Source organism: Hyperolius riggenbachi, chromosome 2 (assembly GCF_040937935.1).
Source record: "Hyperolius riggenbachi isolate aHypRig1 chromosome 2, aHypRig1.pri, whole genome shotgun sequence".
NCBI classification, from domain to species: domain Eukaryota; kingdom Metazoa; phylum Chordata; class Amphibia; order Anura; family Hyperoliidae; genus Hyperolius; species Hyperolius riggenbachi.
The window spans coordinates 519,044,438-519,056,773 of NC_090647.1; the positions used below are offsets into that span (position 1 = coordinate 519,044,438).

The following is a 12,336-nucleotide window of genomic DNA, read 5'->3' on the forward strand; positions in this document are numbered from 1 at the left end:
CATCCTGTAGTTACAAATTGACGTAGTATAGATACAGAGGCGCCAGAAGAATAAAAAGATCTAAAACATTTAAAAATGAGGAGGTAGTGGTGGACTTACCTTCTCCAGGCAGACACAAAAGAATGCCAATCAATTTTCAGCCAAACAATTTATTTACATACTCCAATAAAATACAATGTGTTTCACGGGAGTGACTCGCTTCCTCAGAGGGAGCACATACAAAACAGGTCTGGTACTATGCCAAACTCCTGTGTCTATCCACACACCTTCATTTACCAGTGCATACTACACTATATTGAGCTCTCTGTGTCCCTCTTTTTGTGTTTACAAATTAGCTGCTCTACCCGGACAGTCCGCTGACACAGGTGAGAGATCAAATTACAACTTGTGATTAGTCACAGTTGAGGGAGGATTAAACAGGCTAAACTCTCTAAATACACACAGGGTGCATTTCTCTGTTTTCCTTCTGTCCTGTGCAAGAGTTTAGGTGCACGTTAAATTGTTGTATGTCAGCCATCTAGATGAGCAAAAATATTTTAGGACTAATTAGAACAGTAGCTACCCAGTTTTTCAGGCCTCTCAGACTGTTTCCTGTATATTTCTTTCATCCATCTGTTGATCTAAATAGAGCTAAAATAGCATGGACCATATTTTCAACATTTCGCATGTATTTCATAATATATTCTAATCAATTATAGCATTATTTAGTAACATCCTTCAAAACTTTCTTATCATCAACATGAACAGCTGGGTTGTCCAGCTATGTATGTCTGCTGGTTGAGATGAAGTAAATAACATTGTAGAGCGCCTACTGCAATGAGCGTGAAATCGTGCGAGCTACAATTTAATCCCATGCATGATTGTAATCTCATTGGTCCAGACATCTGCTTGAAATTGTTCTTTTAATTGATCTGATAATCTCGTCGGCCCACATTCTTCTACCAGCAGAGACAGTGAACTTTAGCTCAGTGCGTTCAATAACAACAAGAAAGAACAACTCTTCCTGCCTTTTCCTCAATTAAATCCTTTTTATCTATAATTAGGGCTTTGACGAAGATCAGATCATGTTTTAGGTCAAATTAACAACGGGAACTGAACATAAATCAAACAGCTTGTTTATTTTTCTGTTCCTTTGTTTACCACAATGCAAGGAATAAGAACATCAGGAGATGTACACGTTCATTTAAAGTGTATTGCCATTCTCAGAAAAGGACCAAAACAATGTTAGTGTTACGAGGCTGAAATTCAGCTACCTATTATTTAACCTCCCTTAAAACCGCCAGGGGGCAGCGCAGCACATTACATTTTTTTTTTTAAATCATGTAGCTAGCCTAGCACTAGCAACATAATAGCCGCTGTGCAGCGCCATCCCCATCCCCTTCCGATCTCCTCCGGTGATCAGAGCAAACAGGAAATCCCGTTCAGAATGAGATTTCCTGCTTGGCTTCCCCCGTCGCCATGGCGACGTTCGGGATGACATTGTCAACGTTATGCATGTCATGGCGCACGGGGGAGTTCCGATCCACCCCTTAGTGCTGCCTGGCGCTGTAAGGCCAGGCTGCGCAAGGGGTCTGGGGTGGGGGCGGTGCGGCGGGTAGCGGCAAATCGGCGCGGATAGTGGGCGATCGGTTTGTACATGCAGCTGACAAAGTGCTAGCTGTGTGTACCAAAAAAAAAATATGCAAATCGGCCCACCAGGGCCTGAGAAATCCTGAGTGGCGGCTCAGTTCGGGCTCAGTTCGGGCTTACCGCCTTGGAGGTTAATGAATTATTATGATTTTTTTGAGGCTTAAAGTGACCTAGAGATGACAAAGTGTAAAGATTTTTACTTGCCCAGGGCATCTTCCACCTCCATAAGCATGGATGTGTCCCTTGCCATCCTCCCGTTGTCCTCCATTTGTTGGCAATGAGCCCCGGTAACGGGCTCAGTTGGCTCCACTCTGAGTCAGCCGGGGTCTTCTGCACATGCACGAACCTCCTGCGTGTGTGCAGAAAAGCCCAGCTGACGTCACCGGCCGTATACTGGAGCTGATTAATGCTAAATGGAGAAGTGCGGGAGGAGGGACGCATCCATGCTTATGGGGCTGGAGAAAGCCCCAGGTAAGTAAAAAAAGCTTTGTATTTCCCATCTTTGATACACTATAAAGAGCACCTCCGGCCAAAAAAAGGTTTGAATGGAAATACATATATGTAGTCTATGCACTGTGCACAGTTAGATACACATATAAAGTTTACATCTGGTACATAGTAGTGGATAGAACAGACACACATTTATATCTGTAGTAGCACTTCCTTCTTTCTCTTCATGCTGAAGCCTTGTATCCTACCCCAGCCTGGTTCCCTCCCCTGCACTCTGCCTGAGTGGATCAAATTACATCTCTTTTCACAGTGTGTAGGAGAAAGAAGAGACATTGATCGGCCAGCATCCTTTGCACCGATAGTATGGAAAGAAAAAAATCACCCTTGCGTAATTTTACACTGGGGGCAGGGATTACGGACTCTGGGGAGAGAAAATCACACTTATGTGTGATTTTTTTTTATATTTTGGAAACTGATTTAAAGCAAGCTGAAATGTATCATTTAGGTACTCTTTAACCACTTAGCAACCCTTGCCACGCTTATCTACGCCCCTTTAAAATTCACCTGGGGCACAGGGGCGTAGATAGGCAACTCCTGTTTGTTTTTCCGCTGTGAGCGTTCGCGTGCGCGATCGCGTGCACGCGGATGCGCGGTCGCGTGCACGCGGATGTGCGGCCGCGTTCGGCACCCGCTGGTCAGCCAATCAAAGTGCTTACAAGTTTGAATGAGCACTGCCAAAGCCAATGACAGTGCTCATTCATTCAGAATGTGTGTAAACATTGAATCAGTCACTATGCTGTTACAGTTACTGAGATCACTCGTGAGAGGATCTCAGATAACCAATACAGCATTAGTGAGTGATCAGCATCAGTGAGGGTTTTTTAAAATAAATTATACCCCCATTAAGCCCATTAACCCTTGCCTCCCTGAAATGTTAAAATTGCTGTGGTTCTTAGGTGAAAAACCCTGTGGTAGAGAAGTGGTTAATGTGGTCCAGCAATAATTCTCAGAAATAGGGCCCACAAAACTTAAAGAGGAACTCCACCTCTGTTTGCTGGTTTTTTTTGTTTTGTTTTTTTTAAGTGTGGTGTCACAGTTCACTCATCTCTTCAACTACAAGAAAGGCCCAGGAGTAGTCTTAGCTACCGTAATATCTATGTTAAAAAAACTGCAAACAGAGAAGCTTCCCCATATTGGAGCATTGGATTTGGTAAAGTCTTAAGCCAATGTGTTGTAAGACACAAGTAAGCTTTAGGTTAGCAGGAATGGTTGCGGCTTCAGCCTGTAGTGTTGGTGGTATAGTGGTGAGCATAGTTACCCTCCAAACAGTTGACCTGGGTTCGATTCCTGGCCACTGTATATGAGCGTGCTTTTGACATCCTACAAATTCCTGAAAGACAAGATCCTCCACCAGAGGAGGAGATAGGAATTACACTTCCTCATAGATCTATACACATGCAAGATGTTGTAAAGCAGTTTAGGCCTGCAATTCAACATTCAATGTGATTTCTGACCTTAAAACAGTGGTTTGCGTCAAATCTAGGTTTTTTATTGAGACTTTTGGCGTGTATCCAGGCTCGGACTGAGCCACCGAACCACCGATGGTCCCATCGGTGGGCCCCGACTGCCCCGCCTCCTGGGGGCCCCAGAGCTAAGAGGGAGGGGGCACAGCTTGGAAGGGGGGAGTTGGGCAAAGAGCGGCGGGGAGAGGGGGAAGCCTCCTCCGCTCCCTCACCTAGGGGCCCCCCTACCATGCACCCCCCTCCTCCAGAAGTGCAGCCAGCAGCGAGCGGAGAATGGACAGCCTCACTACAGGAGACAGAGACCAGCAGGGCATACTATGCATGCACAGAACACTGCCATGCAGGGGAAAATATTGCAAAAATCAAGCACCTCCTACCCCTAGAAGATGTGCCAACCTTAGTTCTACACCAGCCTTCCAAAAAAGGACTAGTATTGCCTACAGCTGATACAGAATACTGCTGCTAGACCAACCAACTACGTCACTGCCACATAACACCAGTCCTGCACTCCCTTCACTGGCTAACTATAAAATGAAGGGTCCTATTCAAGATCGGTCTACTGACCTTTAAATTAATACATAATCTGGGCCCTGGATACACAAAATAAATGTTACAGCAATCTCAGATCCACAGGTTCTAAAAATCTTGTCATACCCAGAGTCCACCTGAAAAACTTTTGGTCCCAGAGCCTTCTGTCATGCTGCTTCTACGTTATGGAATTCCTTAACTCAGCAGATCAGGACAGCTCCATCTCTGGATGTATTTAAATGCAGACTGAAAACCCACCTGTTCAGTTTGGCATTTGCAGAAATATAATTGTGTGAATACTTTATCCTACTACTAACTACTGGATCTGAGATAGCCTAAGTGCTTAGAGTCCTATGGGAGTACCCGCTATAGAAATGTTATTATTATACAGCTGATCAAAGAGCACTGCAGCTGACAAGAGGATAGTGAAGTGATGGCAAGGGCACAGAAAGACTGCGGGGGCTGAAAGAAGCCCCAGGTTTATTATTATTATCATTTTTTTTTACTTTAGGTTTCCTTTAAAGAGAACCCGAGGCGGTGTTCTGACAATGCAATCCCCGTGCTATTTCAATCCCCCCTAAGTTCCCCCTGCGTTCTGCAATCCCCCATAAATCACAGCCACGCTGTGCGGGCTGTGTTTACATCTGTTCTGTCACTCTGCATGCCCCCCCACCTCCTGCATAGCTCCGTTCACGCCCGCATCCCTCCCCTCCAAACAGTGGGAAGGAAAGGGATGCGGACGGGGACCGGAGCTATGCAGGAGGGAGCGGGAGTGACAGACTGACAGTACAGAGGTAAACACAGCCTCTGTGACACACTGCGTGTCGGCAGCGCGGCTGTGATTTATGGGGGATAGCAGAGCGCAGGGGGGGGGGCTTAGGGGGGATTGAAATAGCAACAGAGGCTGGGCAGTATAGGCAGACCCAGCCTCTGTATGTGGATTGCATTGTCAGAACCCAACCTCGAGTTCTCTTTAAGGTGAAAAAAAAAGGAGGATGAAGTTATCTTTGGAGGTTTTAACAGGCCTGTTGCATTTTGCACTATTTAAAGCAACACGTTTAATTATAGCTGTCTTTTAATTACAAGCTATTCTTACAATAATCTATCCTGGCTTGCTAGAACACAGACATTTTCTTAGGTGCTCCACCCTTTGTAGCTCAGGTCCATCTGTGATATAAAGATGATGATGATGGCCAGAAAACAACTAACTCCTAAAAAAACGACAAAAGCAGCTCTCATTTCTATATAAAGAGGTTCATACAGGTAGGTGCACTGAGCTTTCAGATAGATAAAGATGACACAGCACAGCAAATTTGATCAAGTAGAATGATGCGTTAATTATATGTATGCCAATGTGTTGCCTGCCACATGGAGCATTAATATATTTTAAAGTGCAAAGCTATTTGCAGCAAAGTGTTTATCACTTCAAACCAGTTTGTGTTAACAATTAACCTTGTTATTTCTAAGCGGAATAAATCTGACTGGCGCAGTGCACAGGCTATCAATGTATGCAGATCAATGTGCCGAGCTCAATACCACTTATATTTAATATCTTCCGTAATTTCCCAAGCCAAACACTCAGTCCGGAGAGTAAAAATATCATCTTATAAGAATATCGATCCGAAAACAATAATCGCCTAATGTGATAATGCCGGTGTGAAAGGGATGTACACAGATCAATACTGCTATTAGGTAAGACTTCTGTAAAAATGGCTTTAAAAAATAAATGCTTATGTTTATGATTAGCATTGCTTGAATATGCTTTAGTTTGGTTTCAGACCAAACAATACAAAACGGTAGGGTTTCGGATGACTCCAAATCTGAACACCATTGAAATAACAAAAAAAGCCTTAGAGCAATGGTAGAAAACCCTTGGAGGTGTCTCTCAAAAATCAGGAGCACAAAGCACACTAAGGATCGATTTCCACTTGCAGCAAAAGCACAATGGGATGGTATGTGATTTGCCCCGTTGTAGGTCTACATGCATGGGCGTAGCAATCACCCCTGCAACCCCATCGCAGGAAGCTCAGGAGGCTTTGGGGGCCCCTCCTCCTCCCTCTCCCCAACCGCTAGTGCAGCCAATTAGTAGAAAAACTCCTGCTCGCTCACCAAAACCGTTCCTGGCACCTCCTCCTGCCCTGCAGAGTAGCATGTAGTGGGAGCATCTGTAAATTTTTCCTGCTTCTAGATGTTGCTTCATAGCAGAACACTGTCTGCTGCCATTCGTCGGCTTACAATCATGTGCCCCTCATGGGGTTTGGGGACCAGGGGGGGGGGGGGACATGCTATAATTTTTGCAGGAGGCTCTATTAAGTCTAGTTATGCGTTTTTCTGCATAGTTATTTTTGCAGCTGCTGCACACGCCTGTTCCCTCCATCTGCTTTGATGGCGATCCCCACTAGTCATGTGTCTTTGGCTTTACCACTGCTGACTCTTCCTCTCAGTCCCTCTTAAAGCTGGTAAGCATTGGGCTCCACATAGCACCGAGTGGAGGAGTCAGCAGCAGTGGAACGGGGGGGGGGGGGGGGGGTGACGAGAGTGTTTACATGATGGTGGCAATTAAAGTGGATGAATCAGATGTGGTGACTAACACTCTAGTGGGACACTGTCCACTCTCATAGGCTTTCATTGCACCATTCTGGAAAAATGTGACAAGTTTGGCGTTTGTGTTCTATTTACATGTGGAAGTGGATCCCATTTTTGACATTAGGAAGTGCTTCCTGCACTAAGCGGAGCTTGCCAAAATGTTTTTGCAACAAGTGGAAACTGAGCCTTAAGTTGGCCACTAATGATACAATTTTCTGAACGATCGATTACCAACGATTCTTCATATGAATGATCGTAAATGATCGCTTGGGACCACTAATGGACAAAAGTCTCCTAACCAATCCGATAAGATTTAATGAAATCAATCTGAATTTTGGTTTGATCATAGCAATCTGATTGGATTGGTTAGCTTGTCCATTAGTGGTCCCAAGCGACCATTTACGATTGTTCATATGAAGAAATGTTCATAATTGATCATTCAGTAAATTGTAATATTAGTGGCCACCTTTTTTATTATTATTATTATTATTATTGTTATTTGCAGTACCAGTGAGGAGAGTAGAGGGGAATATGTAGATATGCCAGCAGACAGTGAGCATTGTGAGCCAACTACTCTGCCTCTTGGTTAAAAAAGGCCATCCACAGAGCTGGAGTGGTGGCCATTCACTTAATTAAACTTAAATATGGTGCAAACATTGACAGTCTTTCTGTAATGATCCGTAATGGATCTAATAATCAGTACTAGCTCTTACAACACAATAGTCAGTATTTCATTCAGAGTGTGATCACACGTGTATTAGTGCACAGTATTCTTCAGTACTGAAGGAAGTGATAGCCCTAAATGGCAGGGGCTATCACTTAGCAGAGAGAGTGGTCGTTCAGTCAGAGTCGGTAACAGATCGGTCGTTTTAGCGGTACAAAATCGTGGTGAGTATACAGGCAGAAGTTGGCAGCAGATCAGATAGGCAAGGTACAGAATCATAAGGCAGAGAGTAATCAGAAGTACAGACAAAAGGTCATACACAGTAATAATTAATTTACGATAATTACAATAATATTAATAATAATCCTAGTCTAGTGTGAAATCCCCGGGGTCCTGCTGGATCAAAGCACACAAGGATCTGACTAAAGTCTGAGCGCTAGCGCGGTGAAGTATTCGCAACTACAGACAATGAACAAATGACATCTCCAAGCTTCAATACAGAAAGCAAATTCTAACTGCCTGCCCAGAGGGCTGAACCAGTCAGCAGTGTGTGATTGGCAGATCGGTGTCAGCTGACCGTAAGATCAGCTGACCCGCCTCCTCAAGTTAAAAAGGTCCTGCCGCCCCACCCTCGAGCGTGCTGACTTAATCTGATGTGCAGAGGAGAGGCCTGTCCTTCCAGAGCCCGGAGCTGTGCAAGATGTCTGAGAGGATGCGGCGGCCGTCACGGTGACGTCAGAGGAAGGAGCGGCGGACAAAGTCTTCTCCGCCGCTGAGGTAACATTGCTGTACCTGACACTTTCACATGCTTTCTTAGCACACTGGTGGCAGATAACAATATTTTTGACATAGTCATTGTTTTTGGGCATCATACTCTCCCGCTCAGAATCTTTGGCTACGTAACTTGCCTCTTCTCCCTCACTGCTTGTTGCTGTGCTGGTTCTTATCTTAACTCCATGTCCTTATCTTAATGCTTATATGTATGTTGGGTCACACCTGAACATCCTTCACTTCTCCTCCAGATCGGCCAGGAAGTTTTACCTGGCAACCGAATGTGATGTCTCGGTTCTTTTCCTCTTGCTGGTCTTCTCTTTTGCCTATATCGTACCCAGCCTTCAGTTTGGTATCCATTAAAAAGTATGCTCTGTATTGAATTTGCACGAAAAATAGCATGGGCACTTCATATTTTTTTTTTATCAGTATTACTTACCTGTTATAGCAGCCAGTAACAAAAGGAAAACAGATCAAATTTACAAATGGATGGCCTTTAAAGTGTACCTGAGATGGCAGAAATTAAAATAATTGTACATATCTGGGGCTTCCTCCAGCCACCTTCAGGCCAATTGGATCCTTGCCGTTATCCTCCACCGCCTGTAGCCTCCGCAATCCATCTGGTTATTCCAGTCAGTTGGCGCATGCGCAGTTAGCCGCGCACAATGGGGAGCGTGCGCAGCTGGGCATTCCATGCGCAGTAGTTCCCGGGATGGATGGCAGAGGCTACAGGCGGTGGAGTAGGATGGTGGGGGCACAATTAGCCTTAAGGGGGCTGGAGGAAGCCCCAGGTATGTATATTTTTTTTTTAAATTTCGGACATCTCAAGTTTCCTTTAACTTGTAAGTGAGACACTTAAAGGAATACTATTGATGCTCAAGTGTTCTAAAATGACAGTGTGCAAATGTCTAAGTAGCTGTGTAAACATTTTCCTACTTTTCATGTTAAATATCAGAGGCAAAAGCTGTAATTTATTGAGGGTAAGATTTAGCTATATTGGGACAAATCAATTGCAGAAGGGGTGTCTGCTTCAATGCACAGCCAGAGTTGCATATCAGACTACAGAAAGCAAATATCAAACATATCAAACTCTGAAAGCAAAAACAGTATGAAAAAGCTGTGACAATTTGTTACATTTCCTCTTCTCTCTTCAGACAGTCAGTCAGAAACACAGGACACAGGAGCTGCAGCTGTTAGGAACTCTCTCCCTCTGTCACACACAGAGCTACACTGATCACGTGTGAGGGGAATTTCCCCTCTCCTCATGGCTCAGTCAGCCGTCAGTTTTGGCGTCAGTAAAGTTTGAATGTATTTTGATAACAGTAAACAAAGAAGTTGCTACTAAAATGTATACACCAGTACTTAGCAGCACTTCCCAAACAATTCCTGTGTTAATTGAAAAAAATATGTGAATCGATCGTATTCCTTTAAGGAATTACAGACTCGCTGTATGACTGGAAAGACCATGCAAATACAAATCTGAACTAAGCTGAGTATATATTTATCTTTTTATAACTTCATCTTGAAGTTAAAACTCAAAAAATGACTGACACCTTTATGACTGTGTAAAAGTAAATGTACACACACTAATTGAGGTACTTTATTTTTACAAACAATAAAAAAGACTTGTAAAAGAGATAAATTAAATGACAGGCACTTAGTACTAGATGGACTGCGTGACGAAAAATGTACACACACCATATTTTGTGTTTGATTCATTTTTTTTCAAAGTTGCTTTGCCAATAGCAGAATTACCAACAGATCACAAAGCAATACTGATGATGATTATCAAAAGGTAGTTAATGGGTTTACCATGCAGACATACAACAGTGCCAAAAAGACACTTGACAGTATTGAGAACAGCACATAAACATTTTTTAATCTTTTACGTTTTTTGCTTGTCTAAGCTTTGGCTGTAAGTAGAAGAAAAATGTATTTACTTTTTAGCGATGATATTTAAAAACACAGAATTTGAAACATGGCAACTACATTGCTTATCCAGTATGTAACAAAAATAGAATTTCTTTAATTGACTGAATATTTCAAAAGCTAACACAAATTAAAAAAAATTGCATGGATAAAAATAATGGAACTCTTAATCTAATGGTTTGATTCCAAAACTTTTGGAGTCAATTTACTACAAGCAAGTGCATAGCATTTCATAAGGTTGAGGCAAAAAGGCGTCTCGACTGCTGGCACAAAGAGCCTTTGGGAAGAAGTCCATTCAAGCCACCTCTTTTTATCAGCTCAGCCACATCAGCCCTCAACATGGCTCTTCTGAATCTAGAAATAAAGAAAGCTGACAAGAACATAACCACCAAAACAGGAGTCAGGCTGCAATCAAAATGAGCAGACAGCAGCAATCAACAAGTAAGGAGACACATCATTTAAGGCAGCTGATGAAAATGGAGGTCCTGGAGAAAAAAATTAATTACAAAATGAAATACTACCACAAATGATGTGCTTTGTAGATTTTTATGCAATAGACCAATGTGTATGGTGTCTCAGTAGGCCTGTGTATGCATTACCAACCTTGTGGGTACATATCTGATTATCTCACTGCTAATGGGCATCTTTCTTAGGGAAGGGCAAATATTCTGTTTTTCATTTATATGCTTAGCTCCAAGCTGCAGGAGGGTTCCCTCAAAGCAGGGAAATTGGGCACAATGCATGCCTGGCAAACTGGGCACTGTCACAGGCCACAACTTGTGGCTATTTCTGTGTTGATAGGTAAATTTGGGTGCCCCGACTCCAGCTAATGATGTTGAATGCTCTAGTAACATGGAGGAGGCTGGCTACTGAATAGTTGAATTATGGCTGCCTGGCAATACAGATGATGCTGTGGCAAAATAGTATAGCCGATGGCTGTTTGGCTACTATGACCCATCTGCAGGTTCATCTGCTGGCACCGGCAGTTCCATTTTTCAAATGGGTGCTTAGCTCAGGCCCGGATTTACATCACAGGAGCCTATAGGCACAGATGTCGTGGCACCCTAGACTTTGCACTCCATGAATCTACAAACCCCAGCCTTACAGCACCGCAAGTGTGCTGGCTGGTAGTGATGGCTCGAACCTCCGATCTTAGGTTGGTGAACCTCGAACGCGAACTTCCGCAAAAGTTCAGGTTTGCGCGAACTTTGCGAACCGCAATAGACTTCAATGGGGAGGCGAACTTTGAAAACTGCAAACATTTATGCTGGCCACAAAAGTGATGGAAAGGATGTTTCAAGGGGTCTATCACCTGAGTTTTGCCATGGCGGAGTGGGATACATGGCAAAAGTCCCGGGGAAATATCTGGATTTGATGCACAGCAGCGTTTTAAGGGCAGAAATCACATTGCAATGCTAAATTGCAGGCATAAAGTGCTTTAAAACATCTTGCATGTGTATACATAAATCAGGTGGTGTAATTAGTGTACTGTTAAACTCACTGTGTAACGCACGGCACATAGCTGTTTGTGTAGTGACGGCCTTGTGTACTGCTTCACACTGACACACCAAACTCACTGTGTAACGCACCGCACACAGCTGTTTGTGTAGTGATGGCCTTGCTGGACTGGTGCGTACCATAGCGAGAGTGCAGGCCATGGTTTTCAAGCCCATATGGTCGCCGGGCTGTGGTAGCTCAATTATAGAACAACAGTGACTGTCCCGCTGATCAAATTTGGTCTGTCCACAATGAAGCAATGACCTTATTATCTTGGGTCAGGTGTGCCCCACCCCCGACACACTCATATAGCCGGCGGTCATTGCTTCATTGTAATACGCAAGCCCCTTCACTGTGGCAAGGTAACGATCACGAAAGGGAATTGACACATGTACATGCCTTTTGCGTTGTTGTTGCAGCCACAGTGCAGCCAGAAAAAATAGGCAGGCATGTACACGCACCAGAAAAATGATTATAGCGGCCACTGCTTGCAGCAGCCTTAAAAATTCAGGAATTCACCTGGAGTCCTGGACCCTGTCGGTGGTGGTGGCTGAGAAGACAGTCAAGCGGCCTTCAGGCAGAGATGCTGTGTGAGGGCCGACTTAGTCTTGGGGCAGGCAGTCACACGGCGTGCAGGCAGAGATGCTGTGTGTGGGGACTGACTTAGTCTTTGGGCAGGCCTGAGCGTGCTTTGCAGACCAGGCATCCGTGGTCAGATGGACCCTTAACCCAACTCTGTGTGCCAGAGAGGACACCACT

At 44.1% G+C, this 12,336-nt stretch overlaps 1 pseudogene; it reads right to left on the bottom strand.

Annotated features, from left to right (window-relative positions):
* The window catches only part of LOC137545262 (ubiquitin carboxyl-terminal hydrolase 16-like), a 178,593-nt pseudogene that overhangs the window by 61,475 nt on the left and 104,782 nt on the right, over positions 1-12,336 (bottom strand).